The following is a 15,419-nucleotide window of genomic DNA, read 5'->3' on the forward strand; positions in this document are numbered from 1 at the left end:
GACCCCTGCCCCCCAGGCTAGAGCCCTATCAGCCCCCCCTTGTGGGGGCCATGGCAAAGATAACCACACTTAGTCAGTGACTAACCGAGGTGCGTATATTTTACAAAGCGTAGGCAGAGAACCACGCAGAATTTATCAGATTAAAAGAACGATATCTACATAGAAGTTGTCATAATCATTACAATATAATAATGATCTGTGAGCTTTTACTCATCCTACTTCAGTAATAACGACCTAAAATGGACAGCAGCTAGGTCCGAAATCTAAACCTAAAACTATCTAGGAGAGAATATAATGGAGAAAAATATCTTTGCCTAGAGTGCTGTAAACAAAACAACAAAAAGATAATTATAATACAGTAAACGTCGTAAAGAGACAGCAAGACTACTGAGCATTTTGTAGTTCGCATCCAAGGTGTGCAGCACTAGAAAACTACTTTGGTGGGTAACGGGGGCGTTTTGCAAACGATATCTTGCAATACGAACCGACTGAGGCAACAGCTGAACAGCCAGCGCAGCACTAACTTGCCCAATCGACAACGACGCCCGCGTGTTTTATTATCGTGCCTATTGTTTTCACTTTCGACAAAATCGTTCGTATATTATCATTATGTTATTTCCTATACCTACGCACCTATTCGAATGCGTGTATTTTCCTATGCGATAATAATCAAAAAAAATATTTTTTTGTCCAAGCAATGTGAACGGTGTGAACTCAAGAAGATAATAATAATGAAATATCACCAATATAACGATACTGTGGCGGTTCCATGCAGGCTATAAAGTATAAGATCACGAGTGATGGGAGACATGGAATACAATCTTGGACAAACGCGAGGCAAGCATTGTGCACGAAATTGAACTGTGTCGTTCGTAGATAGACCAGTTAAGTCAGATAACCACACCAAAATTTTGGTCTGATAGAAAATAAAGTCGACTGCGGCGTTATTCGCCTAAAGAATATTAACATTATTTAGAAATATGAGGCTATATGATGCAATTCGATGTGTTATGAAATGATGATGGATATAATTAAATAATAATTCACGTGTATAGATTTATTTTAATTATTTTGTGTGTTTCCTGACTAATAAAAATGGCTATTTACCAAATATGTTGAACGATCACAATATGTTACTTGACTACTACAAAAGGGGGTCGCGATCAGTGTTTCATAATTGGTTGCCAAGAGCAGACAACTCAATAATTCAAGTTGATTTATATACAAATACGAAACATCACTAAAAATATACAGGACGCCCTTAATTTTAGTTTGCGGAAACCTGGTATTCCATTTGGGATACCATTTAGACAACACCAAAGTGTAAAATATCACACTGCCCATAACCTTAGCAAAATGTATGGGGGCCCGCCAAGCATCGTGGCCTGGGGACCCGCTTCAGGATGTGGGGGCCATAGTGTCATCATTCGACATTCTAGCGTGGCACCATGGCGATTCGCATGTGTTTAGGCGGCTCATTTTCTACAATGCTTATTTCAATGCTAGCAAGCAATACCAATACAACTGCGAATCGCTTGGGTAATTATTCATATATCAACTAGAAATCTTATAACAATTTAGCAAGTCGTTGTAGACTTAATGGTATAAATACCTCTAAATAAACCGTAGAATAGCTTGTGATTAGGGATCCCGAGCTATTTTCGATACCTATGAATCCCGGGATTGATAAACATAATCCCGAATCTTTTGGGATTGATTTTTTATATCAATTTTTATGGAAAATAAAATAAAAACGAAAATATAACAGAAAAAATACTTTTAATAACAAATAACTACATTAGAAATAAACTGAGTTTGATTTATACCCATGTGTAAGTTGCCGATTCATTTTATTTTTTCACATAAATTAATAAAAATGAGAAAAATTGGAAAAAAACAATGCTTCGCACTATTAACAAAGTAATTCCACCATGATCTCATACGTTTTACGGCAGTTTCATATTTGGCTAACTAATTAGATTTATGAAGCGGAAAGGCCATAAGTAAACCATGATTTGCTTTAGTATTTTAAGTCTCGCTAACCCATTCATTAAGTCTTTACTATCAGAAACAGCAATCTCATATTAAAGTCACATTATTATTTATATTATATTATTTACTCCATTAAAGTTATGTATTTCCAAGATTGAACGTATACAATATTAACAATAAATGTCTCAAATAGTATAAATTATACTAAGATTTATTGTTGACCGATTTTATCAATGTTATTTGTAAATATAAAAATTTTATATTAACAGTGGAAAAAATGCCAATCCCGGAATTGTCAAATTATAATCCCGAAATCCCGGGATCAGAATTTTGGCTCGGGATTGGATTCCCTACTTGTGATACATAGAAAGTGTGATATTGTAAAATAAAAATATTATTCGCCAAAAATATCTTACATTTTAATTGCAAGATTCGTTTTTAATATAAACCATTTCTTTGTTTACTTTATGGTTGCTGCAATGTTGTTTTAAAAAAAAATTAATGACTGATGTAACCGGCTGTAAACTAGAATTATTCAAAATGATAGGAGACATTCCAATCCGTATGATAAAAATTTAAATTATTACTGTTCTGTAATGTCAGAGATAAATAATTTTCCTCAACATCTCAGTCGAGTCGGTGCTAATAGTTTTAAAAAGTTTGTAAATCTGTCCGCGCGTGCAATCGCCCTCGGCGGTCAATTATCCTGGTAAGTGTGGAAGTACATACATATAGTACGTACATACTAAAAATATGACAGTACCAAGAATTTATTTAGAACTGCACTGCTCAATAACGAATAAAATAATTGTCATCGCAAAACGACGACACATGACATAGCACGAACAAATAAAGCGATAAATTCAATTTCCTCGTCTTCTGCTTTGTGTCCCGTATAGTGGTGATTGGTGAATAGTCGGTCCAAAAAGACAACGACCAGAGTCTATTTTTATTCAAAATCTCGCAGAGTTCAGCGGCAGACATATTTCAAGACGAGGCGTTCCTCTCTCGAGCGAGTTCAACGAAACGCATTTCCAAAATGCGATTTGGCAGAACGTTTGCGCAAGTTTTTAGAAATTCTAACATCCACCAATGCAGTGAGCGTAAACAGATTTATTCCCACCGAGGTCGATCGGGTCGTAAAAATGCCGATGTCTTCCTCCACCGAAGAAAAAAAATCCACGGCGACATCGCGAAGACAATAACATTATTGGAGATTGCATTGCAATATTTTAATAATCCGGCCATTAGATTAGCATGTGTTACTTCCTAAATAAACTAATATAAAAATATGACTCAAGTTTCCTATTGATTTTATTATTATTTACATGGTGTTTATTTTTTGACATGTGGCAGAATGACAGTTAGTAGGTACCTAGTGTCGTAGTAGTGAAACAATCACAGAAACGTCTAGGGTTTGAGAAAATCATATAATATATTATTATGTAGTGTGGCTTTTGGAGGAATCTAACGCGGAGTCCCCGAATGAGAAACCAGTGCACTGCGGTCAAGGACCGCTTATATTAAGGCAGAGAGTAAAGCTTTAAGCAAAACCTGCAATTAAATACAATTCAATAAAATATATTAAATTGAAGTTTTCAAATTCACTCGCAGGGACATTATGATCACCCTATAAATTAAATTCAATAATATAAACATACTACATACAACAAAAAATAAAATCAATAGTGGCAGCATGTAGATAAGTTGGTACCTCCTTATAATTATTGTGAATACCATATTTCGATGGATAATAATTATCTAAATTATTTTTTTACCCATTACTGAATGAATATACACAATATTTAACGACTGATCGGTAGTAATAATTGGAGAGCACTCAACATAAAGTAACTTCGTCCACAGTTTTCTGAAAGGAACTTATGTTTCTGAGGTATACCTATATTATTATTTCCAATGATAATAATTATTGCTATGTTATTCATATCAAAATCGTTAGGTTTAAAAATGTTAGGGTTGACAACTCCACACTTTTCTTACGCCTTTCAACTCTGTGTCAGAGTAATAATTCTGAAAATATCCCGCACACATGTATAATAATTCACAGCACGATAGCAAATACGCACAAACTGCAAGACGTGTATCAAAATGCTATTTACCACAAAGAAAAAAAAAATTCCCCAGTCGCATGATAATAATAGGTACAAAAAGTAGCAAATAATGAGATTTAGATTCTTGATAAGAAAACATCAGAGAGGAAGATTGAATCTTAGCTCGATATGCAGTCATGTTTATCCGTCGACCAGAATTAGGACAACGAAGATCTTGAGACGATGCTCGAGAGGCACCCTGATAACTTTCAGAGGCAACTGTTTTTGTGTTTACTATTTGCGCGCAAAAGACAGAGTGCGCAAAATAACACGGATTCGCAGTGTGACAGTAATCGTTGGGCTGATGAAAAACGTGCGACAGGCATTGCGCAGGTAAAAGTGGGTCGGGTACATTTGCACGTGCGTATTCTGCGGCCAGCCCGAAATGCATAACCGGACAACGCATGCCCACCTGCGATGCTCAGTGCTCCGACACGTGCCGGACACACGGTAATGACGCATGCAGGTATGTGCTTAAATGTGTTAATTTAATTTCAAAAAAATAATTATTAACCCAGACGACAAAAATAATATAGGTACACATTATACACCATACGCATTAGTGCCAAAATGTAATAAGTAAAATGAAATACATTTAATGAGAAAATGTATAGGTATACGTCGCAAAACAACGACATAATAATATTACCAAATTCCCGCTATATTACCCACCATTAAAGACGAGTGGTTCAAAAGCAAACAAACACTTCCAAAGTCTATAAAACATCAATCTGAATTTATTTGTGAAATACGTATTGTCAATGTCGTTTTAATAGACTGTCGGGAACAGAATTCCCAATACTACGGCAGTATCTTCGTAAAAGAGATTATTGATATTGAGACGTTTCGGTCTACAGATCCATTACCAAAGTATCCTGAGCTACGAATAAAGTATATTAAATTTCATTTCATCACGTACAATTTGACGCGTACGTTGACCACCTCACGTTTCTTGGCAGATGTTTTATGAGCAATGATTGTTAGCCATTCGCTCAAATTATTCCATGTATTATTTGGAAACGAAAACAATACCCAAGGCTTCAGAACCGGACATCCGGCTACCGCGGACGTATATTAATGTATGATGCGTCATCACATATTATATGGCATACCTTGGGTGTCCGATATTATGATCATGGCCCCCACAAGGGGGGGTGACAGGATTCTAGCCTGTGAGTTCAGGCTCGGGGGGGCGGCGTGGCAGGCCAACCAGATAAGTGAGATACATTATAAATTCGCTCTAATATTTAAAAAAAGTCGCCTGCGGGCTATTTTACTTCGAAACTAATCACATTTTAAAATATACATAGTATGATTGTAGGCTGCAATTTTTGATTATTATGTGTCTATACTTGACAACTGTTATGGAACGGCGGGATCATTTTCACATAAACACCATTTATATTTAAACTGATTCTATTTGAAGCTAACTAATATAATATACTAGCTGACCTGGCAAACGTTGTTCTGCCATATAAATTATTTTAGTGAATATTTTGGTTGTTAAATAAAAAATAACGAATGTATCGTAAGTGTGTGGGGTTGGGATCTATGACAGAAAGAGGAATAGAGCGCTGTAGACGATGACCGCCGATAAAAACAAAAAAACATCAACCATTCATTTCCTCAATTCAAAATGAGTAATGATGTTCATAATGAATGAATTACCTGTGACAGGATCTCGTTGTTTAATATTTATGCAATATCCGTCTTGTCCCTTCCAGAAAATTAGCGGATATTGGAGAGCGTCGTATGAACGGTGTGTGTCAGCGATGAACTCCAGATTATTATTTCTTCTTCGAATCACGATTTCTCGCGTCGATGTGCGGTCGCCAACCATGATTCCAGCAATGTCGTCAACAGCAGGCGCATTGAATCGACGCACGTGCTCTCCAGCTGGTGTTTTATCAGGATTGATGATAATAGCATGATTGTCACTTTGAAATTCGTGCATGTGTGCTTTGAAGAATTTCAATAATTCATTGTGCTCATTCAACAGGGCGTCCAGTTCACCGACGATGCGCCTGGCATTAGGCGAATTGAGGCTATTGTAGCCGCAACGTGCATCCACATGATTGATGTCCTCACCGCCCATGAAGTAGATTTGTAAAAATTTATGTAGTTCGTTTGGCATTGGCAGCAATGAGCTTACTTTGTTGTATACTTGGCCTTTGATTTTGAACGTAGAATGGAATTGTTGACCATTTGCCGCAGTATTGTGAACTATTTCTGTTGCTCCGAACGAAGTCATTTGGAAGCATGAATTGAATGTGCGAATAGACTTCAGGAACAGGTTTGAATCTGGAACCGTGCCGATGAGCAAGCCATTCAATGGTTCTGGTGGTATCTCAATTTCTGGTAGTTGCACTTTTCTGATGCGCAACACATCCCGGCTGACTCATGTTTGAATTTGAGCGCATGACAATGGGGACATTCTTTGTCCATAGCACCAGTCAGCACTTTCGGATGAGCGGAATATTCAATATCTGGCTCGTACTCGAATGCGAAACGAAGGAACGAAGCGGATGTAAATGTTCGATGTACTTGTTGGCGTTGTCGGTCATTTGCTCTGCGTGTGTTAACTACGAACCGGCGCGGCTCCGTTCCAATTGTCGTTGTTGGTTTCGTTCAGCTCGTGCCTCTTGTGATTGAGATGCACGCAATTGCGACATGCTTACACGCATGTTTTTGTTATCTTGTTGGATTTGTTCGTCTGTTCTTTCTGCTCTACTATTTTGCATGTTTGTTGCTTTATTCGTTCGATGGCCCAAATGGCCTCCCTTGCGTCTTGCTGGCATTGTGCACTGTAATACACGCACATAAAAATAGATAAATTAAAATAAATCGTACAAAATTTTGCACGTACTGCGTTGTGATATGCCGAATGAAATGTCAAAATGACGCGACGCTTCTCTTGAATTCTTCTCGGACTTAGCGCCTTCTGTCATTCAAAAACATAAATAATTTCGTTCTGTTTGAAATACGAACGACGGTTAAATTTGTTCATACAAAAATAATAAAATCGCGATTAAAAAATGGGAGGGTGGGGGTGGGACGGTGAAAATTTTGGGTTATAGGTATTTTTTGATGCCAAATAATAAAAAAAATACAAAAAAAAAATTGTCAAAAACATAAAAGAAAAATTTTCTGGATAGAGATACCCTAATCACCTAGCGGTATGAAATATACTTGTTGACCTATTCTCATACCTAACAAATATACATAAAAAAAATCATAAAAATCGGTCGAGCCATTTCGGAGGAGTTCGACCACAAACATCGTGACACGAGATTTTTATATATATAGAGATAAAGCAAATTACATTTTAGACAACTTGTTACACTGTTTCAGTATGGTTTGATACAGTGAATGCAGTCGATGCGTTTTTTTCTAAAGTTGTATTTTAACTGAATAAATAATTGTAAAACTATTTTGATTAAGTATATTATAAAACATAAAACAAGCATTGACATTCTCGAGACAACAATATCCCTTTGAAGGTAGTTTGAAACAATAATAAGCGACAAATCAAATCGTTATCAAATGCATTGGGAGACATTCATTGTACTGCTTATTAACTTTGATAAGAATAATATAAAGATAAGCTTATATTGTGGGGCTATAACACAACCAACCATAATAAAATTCAAGTAGATGTATTCAAAAATACAAAAAAATCATTAATTTTACCTCGAACACCATTTGGAAAACGCTACTTTAAGAGTATCACACTGTCTTGAGCCTTAGCAATAGATAGGGGGCCCGCAAAAGATCCTGGCCTGAGACCATCACTATGATCGTTCATCAGCATAGCTAAACAGCCCTGGGCGAGGCTTCACTCCCCACTGTACCCAAGGCTCGGGATAACTGTCGATCGATTCATGCTAATCGTACAACGAAATAGGCGTTCGATAACATAACATATTATATCAATTAATTCTTTAAACAATTCCAGTGGGTCTATTCTATGCTTATCGACCGCTAAAGTGATAAAGTGATAAATATTATCAAACTTAGGGTACGTTTGTATCAAAATATTAGCACTTATTGTAACAATTACACGAAGTTGATTTTTATTGTTGCAATAAGCGCTATATTTTAACAGCACCTATCTTGCTGCTGTTAAAATATTGCACTTATTGCAACAATAAAAACCAGCTTCGTGTAATTGTTACAATAAGTGCTAATATTTTGATACAAATCTACCCTAAGTTTGATACTATTTATCAATTTAGTGTTCGATAAGTATAGAATAGACCCACAGGCATGGCTTATACGCATATTTTAGGCAATACATTGTAATGAGAGAGTAGTTCATATAACTCACCCAAGCTTGAATTGACAAGGGATAATTAATTAATTAATGGTATCATTGATTAACGTGCTTAGAGATATGAGAGTGACTTTGAGACGAGTGTATTTTTGTATCATAATATCACGATAAATTCAATACACGGGTAGATGCATAATAAATAAAGTAATTGCCGGACTTCTAAACAATCCAAACCGATGACAATGGTAGGTACGTTTAATATGCGTGCAGCCAACTGTACCCATTAATACTCCGCACGGATACCATTACTACTAATCGCAGCCACCACTGCTTGCCACTCACTGGTTGTATAGACATATCTTCAAACAGTACGATAAATGCAGTCTACAGTGCTTGGCTACCACCGGTGGCTGTGGTATTCGATTTTCGCGTGGTGTAAACTAGCGTATATTATAGTATATAGCTTAGTTATTCGCTGACTACGTTGTTCAAATGCATAAAAATTGTACAATTACTACAGCAGTGTAAAAAACCCACATGTACAAATTTGAAAATGATTAAAACATTAATCTTATATTTCTCATATACCTATACATGAAATGACTGCATGTCAAAACACTCAAATCACATGATCGGACGTCAACAACACGTAAACAAACTAAATGCATTTGATATAAATGCACAACAAATTGTATATATACCTATATACCAAATATGTCATTATAAAGCTGGAATTTTTGAAATAGGTATGTACTAAATCAATTTTTGAGAATCGTCTAATTAAACTGGAATTATAATTTACATTGTCACGCGTAAAAAATCAAATAGGGTAAGGTAAGGTATTTTGGCAGTATAGGTAATTTGGCAGTAGTTTTTGAAAACATGACTGCTAAATAACCTATCGCTTTATACGCCTACTGATAGATAGAAAAATATCTAATAATATTAAAATAACTTACAGGCGACGATTATCACACGCGTCTTCGCTGGTACAAAACAGTAAAGCGTTTGTCTTGTTGAAACATGCGTATTTTGTTGATTTCTAGGAGACCTGTTTTATTTAATTTACTGTAATGTCATGACTAGACACCGGATATCTGGAGTCCTTTTTTTTTTGGGACGGACTCGAATATTACAACATTTTTTAATTAAAAAATGCGTTAATAATTTATGGAACCTATGTTTTTCAGAAAAATAAGTTGTACGATGTAGTAGGTACAATGAAATATGAAATAAATGATATTGATAATATGTGCAAGAGACTTTATCGATACTTAATTATATAGAAACGCTGCTATTAGTAGGTAGATATACTATACTATTTAGAGAAATTAATGAAGCGCTTACGTATAGAGTGGAAAAATTAGTTGTTAATAGTAATATCTATAATATTTAATAATATTCCACTTTTTATATACATACCTATTATTGTAATCAAAGTTTAAAATTTCTACTAAACTACTTTTATTTTCACTATCAAATAACAAATCACACTTGCTCCCATAATGAGAAGGACCTGACAGCTAGTGTATTATTAAAATCGTACCAAATCTGAATGATTTCGTATATTATGTTGATACTACGAAAATATATAATATGAAAACATATTATTATATTATATGGATTTATGGATGGGTAAAATGGGGAATATCGGACCTATGTGGTTAATGAAACCCTTTAGAAAAAGTTTCGTACGAAAGATACTTCAAATCGTATTTTTGTGTTTCAAGCAAGTGGTTGGACATATTGAGATATTCAATTTTAATATATAGGTACTGATGTTGTAATGTTTTTTTTGACATTTTATAGGCCATTTTCAAAAACTTTATATTCATCATGCAAAATATGTAAGTACATGCGTTTTCTGTTAATTGCTACTCCCTAATACTATAAATTATATATCATAGTATTATTTCAATGAAATATATAAACCCGATATAATTATTTATTTCGGAAGTTATCAAAATGATACAATCATAATTAGTCGACATTGATACATTGTGTATATATAGTACCTAATACCATTGATAATAAATTATTTTATCAAGAAAATATTAGATATAAATAGGTATAACACAGTTGCAGTGCCTACCATTTGCCTTAACAAGTTGACCTTGGTTCTAATAGTTCATTGATTTATCCAATCTGGGAGTTCACACATGAAACTATAATTTGATGTTATAGTAATATGGTAGAAAAAACAAAAAAAACTTAACCTGCGCGTTTGTTAACTGATCTACGTATTTTCTTAAAATCCGAGATCACTTCAGTTTTAACGATTATGGATTATAGCTTAAAATTGTTTATTTGTTTTTATTTAGTGAGTAGGTATATTTTGTGATATTTCACATTAGCTGGTTCCATTGTTTACGGGAAATGACGATTTAACGGGCTTACCTATTGAATGTATTAATAGTATGTAATATATTCATTACGGGTTTTTCACAAACACTTCAGATAATCAAAATTTGTTTTTTACTTGATCCTTTACTAATAGGTAAGAAGGTTTTAACAATCTTTTATTATGTCAATGTGCATTTACGATCGGTGAGTGCGCATAGTGCACGAAGAAGCCAGAAGGCCATAATCCAGAAGGCATAAGCCGGGTCGTAAATAATGACTAATAGAATACCTAGTACAAAACATAAATCAATTAGAATTTATTGATTAATATTTTTGCCACTCGTACCCGTTAGATATAGGGACCATTATACCACTTTCCTCTAGAAGGTGTATAAGGTACTTTTAAACACTTTGTACATTTTGCATTTTTGTTTATTGTTATTAAATCTTAGTTGATATTGTTCTTTTGACTTATTAACTTAAAAATAACAACAATGGATGAAATATAATATTCCTAAATATTATAATATGTCACATATATAATATTGTGTAAGTATATAATATATAATTATCAAGCCTCGATAGCGAAGGCTGCGTGACTAGCAAATGCACTTACGACCTATGTAAACCTGCCGCTTTGTAATTTTATTCTTGTAAATCCACGGTATTATAGATGGTTGCACTATTATATCTAAAATGTAAACATAAATTTATATGCAATATTGGTATATACTACAGCTGATGATGATACATACTATCGTATGGAAAATAATTCATTTTTAAGTTGTGGGTTTCTTGTACGTATCATGCGACAAAAGCAATAAAATCGTCTTCAAGTTTTTGTCATTGGTCGGGAACCTTTTTTGATACATACACCTACGGCAGGTGAATTTTAAACACAGCAAATTTTTCACAGTTTTGAAGTTACGCTATTTCTTAATGTATATAAACCAGTCATTTAATAAATAAGGACAAATATCACCAACAAGTTAGTTCAAGTAAACAATCGACTCCCACGTCCTCTATACTTAATTGACTTTTTATGCAATAATATGTACCTACCTATATTTTGTACTGTTATTCAATTGAAAATGTCCATTAGGATAAAATCGGTTGAATATCAACATTATGGAATAAATGTGGAAAAAGTACGAAAGTACATATTATAAAGTGTTTTAATGAAATATGTATCTAGGTACCAGTCGTTTTATGTGATGAATAGTTCTTTACACTTTATAATATGTAAGTATTTAAATCAAATACATAATATAATCATATATCAGATAATTTCTTTTTAATAACAACATTTAAATATAATGCTAATTATGTCGAATGGCCACCTAATCGGCGCGCCTTTAGCGTACAATGTATTAAATGGGACGGCGGGACTTTTTTTAATGTTACACACCTACAAACTTACCTGTAGAATGGCCAAAAATGGAACTACGAATTACCATAGGACGCCATTTTGAAAATTTCATTCGAATGTCAGATTTTGTCCAGTTACTAGTCTTGATTGGGTAGTTTTCGACAATGGCTCCATTTTTTTTGTAGTACTTATTCCACTTTTAATCAATAAATTAGGACCGGTTTCATCCGCCTCAGAGGGACATTTTCAACTGAATCTTCCCTTGTTCGGTTGAAAATGTCCCTCTGATGCGAACGAAACCGATCCTAATTTATTGATTAAAAGTGGAATAAGTACTACAAAAAAATGCGTTTTTTTAATTAAACAACAATAAATATTAACGTAATACAATCACTAAGTGAAAATCTGAAGTATTACATGGGACGGCGGGACTTTTTTTTAACGTTACACACCTACAAACTTACCTGTAGAATGGCCAAAAATGGAACTACGAACTACCATAGGACGCCATTTTGAAAATTTCATTCGAATGTCAGATTTTGTCCAGTTACGAGTCTTGATTGGGTAGTTTTCGACAATGGCTCCATTTTTTTTGTAGTACTTATTCCACTTTTAATCTATAAATTAGGACCGGTTTCGTCCGCCTCAGAGGGACATTTTCAACTGAATCTTCCCTTGTTCAGTTGAAAATGTCCCTCTGATGCGAACGAAACTGGTCCTAATTTATTGATTAAAAGTGGAATAAGTACTACAAAAAAATGCATTTTATTAAATTAAACAACAATAAATATTAACGTAATACAATGACTAAGTGAAAATCTGAAGCAATATTATATTGCAAAACCTTTAGAAGAATGCAATTACGGCTTACGCAATACATAATATTATAATAGTAGGTTCAAACGAATATTTTCAGGGATGTCTCGCATCTTCAGATGTACGCCACTGGTATTTTGAAGATGAAATTTCTTACGATCGATTTGATGAAATTCTTCAATGTCAATAGTTTATAATCAAATAGACCAGTTTGGGCAGAGCATCCTCAAAATACTTAAATATCTAAAGAAATAAACAAGTAGGTATGTGACTTTTTTATCGATATGTAGGTACGGTATTGTTGCTTGTAATACTAATAGGTATCAATATGATACATTTAGAACATAAAACGGGTCAGCGGACAAAATCTTCCAATATTTGTATTTATATTAGTGGTAGGTACGCAAAAGCTATTCGATATTTAATTATGAAAAAACATATTCTACACGCATTTTATAAAAATGGTTTACCATTACTTACCTGCAATAAAACAAACCATCAATTTTGTAATGCGATCTTTTTAATTGCATTTTGCGAATTTGAATTCGTTTGTCGTAGCCGCAAGTCGCGTTATAATATTGGCAAGACGATTATCTTAATTACAATAATTACCATCGCACCTGAGCTGCCAGAAAAAACAACTGACAAATTGTAGAAATCCATACTAAGAATCATTTGGGCAAAAGTCTTCTTAGGATATTGGATTCGTCCACCATTTTAATGTGTTTTTTTATGGGTTGACGGTTAAAAACTTGAAAGATCCGGCCTTTAGTCATGACACTCATGACTTTTACAACTGAGATCAATTTATACTAGTGCGATTAAAAAATAAACGTAGTTTTTTGTTGTGAAACTATTTTAAATATAACATTTAGTGTTTTGCTGTGATTGCTTAGCTAATAGTGTGAAAATATTAACTTTTTAACTTCAAAATTATAAGAGCCCGTTATAAGAATTTTTCAAAGGTAAAATTTTATCGATCTAATTTAATTTCTAGATAGTATAAAATACTGTTATATGTATTACGACATGTTTAAATGATATTTCATGACAATTGAGTTAAATAGGACTATTGCCAAATTACCTATCATGTTTATACTACATACATTTGCTATTTTTTTCAGCATAACAAAAAAGATTGTTTGCCTAATTCTAATAAATGCTGAACTATTTGAAGAATGGTTGAGATTTTTCATACCCAGTATCTCTCAGATGTCAGAAAGTAAAATAGTGCGTCATGGATTCAGTGTTCGTTTTGCCATGTTCCTTATCATGTACGCTGCCAAGACGAGTCCACAGAAGAAGATATTTTCATGTGTGATAAGTGCAGTGGATCCATGAATTCGGATAATGATGAATAGTACTTATAAACGAAATAATATTTTAAATATTTGTATACTTGATCATAGTGCCAAAATTGCCAAATTAGATATCCTATTGCCAAATTATCTAGCCATTGATGATACATTAATAAGTTTAATATTACGTTTAAACAAATAACTTTATCAATATTTTCTTCTATTCATACATTTTTAACATTATAATCTTTATGTCATTCCCTGAAAAGAATAAAACTTTTTATTTTAAAGTGTTCATTTTTTACATTTACTCAAAATACTGCCAAATAACCTTACCTTACCCTACATCTCGTATTCATAATGCAAAATGTTTCAAATAAATTATGCTAAGTTATATTGGCCACTGGAAAGGAAAATCCGCACCTATGCAGTGTGAGATAAGTATTTATTTATTCATACCATTGGTCACAACTCTATTTTGCAAGGTGTGAATACAGCAATATATGAATATAGCAATATAACAAGTTTTCTGTTTTAAAAAACTTTATCAGTTAAGGAAATATAAAGCCTTTCTCTTAATATAAACCACTCTCAATACAAAGAAAATGTGGGCTAGTTACTAATGGTCCTATTGCCATGCTATTAAAAACATGTAAATATATATAATATAATAATGAATATAATGATACCTACATGTAATAATGTTGAATATTTAGTTGGGCTTGGGTTGGGTTTAGTTACACAATACTTACGTAAGCATTTATCCTAGGACACCAAAAGTGAATGAAGAATATAAAATAAATACAGTATAATGCGTTTAATCAACCAACCACACGGGATTATAATATATACCATACTACCTATTATTAAACTAATTTCCGTGTGTGACTAAACTAACATACGAGTATATCGTAAAATATTTTTCATCACCATTTTAAAGGTTATTTAAAATAGAAGATAGCAAAAAACGTATGAACATTTCGAAGCAATTCCTAAAATTTCAACTAAAACCCGTGCCAAGCTCTCGTTGGCAGAACCATAGGTACTCCACGTGGGTGGGTACATGTATTCGCAAAAGACGTGACATGCCATCACTTCGAGAAACACGTAGCCATACATTCGCTGGAATATTTGTATTACAATTAAACAACTTGAGCGTTTTACTAAGAAAGCTGTGGAACTGAACCTGGCACCAAATTATTCGAAATCAAGTCTCG

The 15,419-nt window shown here is 33.8% G+C and overlaps 1 protein-coding gene across 1 annotated transcript in view; it reads right to left on the reverse strand.

Moving 5' to 3' along the window:
- drn (zinc finger AN1-type doctor no) overlaps window positions 1-15,419 on the reverse strand; it is a 151,559-nt gene that overhangs the window by 130,698 nt on the left and 5,442 nt on the right. The gene's annotated exons all lie outside the window — the stretch shown is intronic.

Source organism: Rhyacophila brunnea, unplaced genomic scaffold, assembly GCF_057557595.1.
Source record: "Rhyacophila brunnea isolate RB1 unplaced genomic scaffold, BYU_Rbru_1.0 scaffold_18, whole genome shotgun sequence".
NCBI lineage: Eukaryota > Metazoa > Arthropoda > Insecta > Trichoptera > Rhyacophilidae > Rhyacophila > Rhyacophila brunnea.